This window comes from Phoca vitulina, unplaced genomic scaffold, assembly GCF_004348235.1.
Source record: "Phoca vitulina isolate PV1807 unplaced genomic scaffold, GSC_HSeal_1.0 scaffold3, whole genome shotgun sequence".
Taxonomy (NCBI): domain Eukaryota; kingdom Metazoa; phylum Chordata; class Mammalia; order Carnivora; family Phocidae; genus Phoca; species Phoca vitulina.
In genome coordinates this window covers 30,013,683-30,017,578 of record NW_022589706.1, presented here as the reverse complement: position 1 = coordinate 30,017,578, position 3,896 = coordinate 30,013,683, and the positions used below count along the sequence as shown (strand labels likewise).

Sequence of the window (3,896 nt, the reverse complement as noted above, 5' to 3'; positions counted from 1 at the left end):
ACAATGTTGTATCTGTAACCTACAAATGAGGGACAGAACACCCCAAAATACAAAAAGGCTACATACGCTAGCATTCAGACTGAAGATTGGGGCCAGTTCATGCACATGTGTGACATAAATCACACTGCCCGTGGTGGACAAAAAGATGCAATGAAATCTTTGAAGTAAAGGATTTCCAAAAAACTACAGTCATAAAGAAATCCAACTTGTCTTGTCACTTATTTTTTTTTTAATTCTTATTTATTCATTTATTTGACACAGAGAGAGAGAGAGACAGCGAGAGAGGGAACACAAGCAGGGGGAGTGGGAGAGGGAGAAGCAGGCTCCTGGCTGAGCAGGGAGCCCGATGCGGGGCTCGATCCCAGGACCCTGGGATCATGACCTGAGCCGAAGGCAGACGCTTAACGACCGAGCCACCCAGGCGCCCTGTCTTGTCACTTATTGACATGTGCACACAAGACTGTAGCCCAAATTTCCAATCTCTGATTGTGAAGAAGGAATTCATTAAAGATAATCTAGTTAAGCTGCTGAATCCCAGATACATTCTGCCATTAGACATTCATAATAGAATCTTAAATTTCATTAAGATTTGGTCACAGCGTTTCCCAGGAGGTATGGATGTCAGTGAAGTGAAAGAAGTGTACCTTGACCTTCTTAAGGAAGGTGTCCAGGTTCCTCCCTCAGATGCTGAGGCTGAATCGGCAAGACAAGAGACTGCTCGGGTCTCATTGACTCCTATTGCACCAGCTCCTCTTTTGGTAATTATTCTCCAGAGCTCTACTATTACACTGGTCCCAAACCAGACTGGACAATTACACAGTGAATTGGATACAGTAAAAATGAATGTGAGGGTGCTGTCCACCATACTGATGCAGACCCACTGTATTCCTGGGTCTGAAAATCATGAAGACAAAGACAGTTTGGGATGAGCACTTTGTAAGATGGGTCAGGAGATGCAGGACAGGATCATGGACCTGCTACTCATGGTAGTGGAGACTGAAGATCTAACTGGAGCTAATTCAAGAGAACGAGGATTTAAATAATGCTATCCTTGGATGAGAGCTTTACTCAAAAACAACAAAGGATTCTGGAGCAAAATAAGAACCAGAGGGAAGATGCCAGTAGCACCAGCGAACATTCTGTCCCATCCTGTGATCTCCTTGACCTAAGTCCCAGCCTTTCAATGCATGGGGCCACTCTGGGAATGCTCAGCACCATGAATGCTCAGCTTTCAGACTTAAAGTCCTGCTGTAACCAACAACTTGAAACCTAGTCTTCATCCACAGGTGGATTTGTCAGCCTCGGTAAATACAGAAACACCCACGTTTACTCAAAGGACCAGCCAAAACCTCACCTGAAGTCCTACATATGAGAGTTTTCCAGAACATTCAAATACAGTGTTACTACTATAGCCAGTTATTCTACAGACCATTCCAGAAACACCGTCAAGCCAGAGACTATCATCCTTGCCCAGCAATCACTCAACAATGACAAAGAATGATCTCCAGCCACCCAATTACTACAAGGTAATGGAGTTTGATCCCTCAGCTCCTGCTGTCACTATAGAAGCTATGTATAAAAAAATTGATGTTTATCACCACAAAAGAGCTGTAAGTCATAGTGACTGTTGAGGTGAAAGTGGATGACTGGCACATTAGCTACATTAGAGGTGCCAATTCTCTAAAAGGTAGACCCTGGGGCACCTGGATGGCTCTGTCGGTTAAGCATCGGCCTTTGGCTCAGGTCATGATCCCAGAGTCCCGGGATCGAGTCCCGCATCGGGCTCCCTGCTCAGCAGGGAGTTTGCTTCTCCCTCTGCCCCTCACCCAACTCATGCACGCTCTCTCTCTTTCTCCCTCTCTCAAATAAATAAAGTAAAATCTTAAAAAAAAAAAAAAAAATGTAGATCCTGGGCAGCTTTGAAGCTCAGAAGACAAGACCTACCTGTGCATCAAAACCACAGTGGAACATTTCTCCTCTGCAATAATGAGAATAGTAACCGTTCCAGAGTAACATTAATGGCTGCTGAGCACAGCACCAGCTTTACCTCAAAAGACCTTGGTTTAACATATACTCACTTAAAACTTCAGCAGAAGAAAAATTCATTGTACTAATGCAAACCAGTTTAGTTATAGCATCTTACGGTTCACAGGCCTTCCTACATTTAGAAGAGAAGACATCACAGCTGTGAGAAGAGTAGAGGAAGATTATTTTATTACAAAATAATAAAACTATGGAGTGCCTTCATTTAACTAAAGTTGAATGTAAAAGTCAATTTGTACTTCTTAACAGATGAACATAGGGGAAGGGAAGGAAAAAGAAAATAAGATAAGAACAGAGAGGGAGGCAAACCATAAGAGACTCTTAACTACAGAGAACAATCTGAGAGTTGCTGGAGGGGCGAGGGGCAGGGGGATGGGCTAAGTGGGTGCGGGCATCAAGGAGGGCACTTGTTGGGATGAGCACTGGGTATTGTATGTAAGTGATGAATCACTAAATTCTACTCCTGAAACCATCACTACACTATATGTTAACTAACTTGAACTTAAATAAAACCTTGGAAGAAAAAAAGTCAATTTGTACTTCTTTATAAACACTCTTGCTTAGAATTATCACTTGTAAAAAGCTTGATGATTGTAGTTTAAGCATATTTCAGGCACCCTGAAGAGGTCATTGGACTCTATATCAGGTTGCCTTTGATTCTTTGTGATTCTCTGTTATTCTTTAAAATGTTAAATGTTCCTTTCTTTCCCCCTTTTTACTGCAATTTAATATTTCTATTTGGTACAAAGACTAACCGGGAAACACCCAGAATAAATTGTGTTTGTTTATGTCACAAATTACAATGACAAATAAATTACCGTTAAAACAAAAAAAAAATGTAGATTCGGCCCATGTTCATGAAGTACAAACTTCTACTACTCCTGGTGTAAAAGAAAGTGAAGAACTGGGTTTATGTCTCAGTTCAGTTACCTCTGCGCCTTAGAGCGACACTGCAACTTCCGAGACTGCTTCTTCGCGGCACGATGAGGCTCGCCGTATCAACTCCCTCTTCCTCGACGGGTTTCTAAAAGAGGCAACGAATGTGAACACACTTTATAAACCACACAGTGCTCCACAGACAGCTTCTAATATTTGGCACGGAGGAAGTGCTCAAAAGATCTCTGTTGAACGGATAAAAGAGTAGGATTCTACTTCCCTCACATCCACCTGGGAGCCCCACGGCTGGCTTCCTTCCAGCACGCTGCCAGGCTGGGGCTCAGTCTAGCAGTCTGAGTAAGAAACAGGAGGACTGAGTGTGAAGCGGAGGCACACTCCGCTGTGACAAACAGCACCGCAGAAAGACAAGAATTCTGTCTCCCGCGGTCAGGGCTTTCCGCTCGCACGCCGGGAGAAGTCTCCGGAAGCAACTGCGCTCATTGCCTGGTGGCGTCTGAAAAATTGCTCTTTATCAGCGATGCCTCAACAGACATGATCCGTATGGTGACATGCTCCAACGCTCCAGTGAGCTCTCACACGTGCTCTCCCTGCAAGCCGACTGGTCTTCAGGTATCCCGGAAACACTCTCAGAGGAGGGGGGTGCGCGGTCCCCTCCTCACCGATCTAAAATCCAAAAAGCTCTGGAAACCAAGTTTCCTCCCTACCCCATTTGGTGGTAAAACCTGACCTGAACTGACAATGCAGCTGTTTATGGTCTGTGCTTAGTCCTCCTGGTGCATTTCACTCAGTAGAAACATGACGGCGTTTGATGATCGGGTGCTACCGAGACCCCGCTGGTGGTGTTTCACAGCAGACAGTGCATGCGCTGAAGGGCCCAGCCGAGGCTCCGCTCTGGGACTACTGCAGATCTGTAAGGTTTGTCAAAATCTATTAAGGAGTTTCTGTGTGTCAGAAAC

The 3,896-nt window shown here is 44.6% G+C and overlaps 1 pseudogene; it reads left to right on the top strand.

Annotated features, from left to right (window-relative positions):
* The first annotated feature begins 431 nt into the window (after positions 1-431).
* LOC116628944 lies at positions 432-3,187 on the top strand (annotated as a pseudogene).
* The last annotated feature ends 709 nt before the right edge of the window (positions 3,188-3,896 follow it).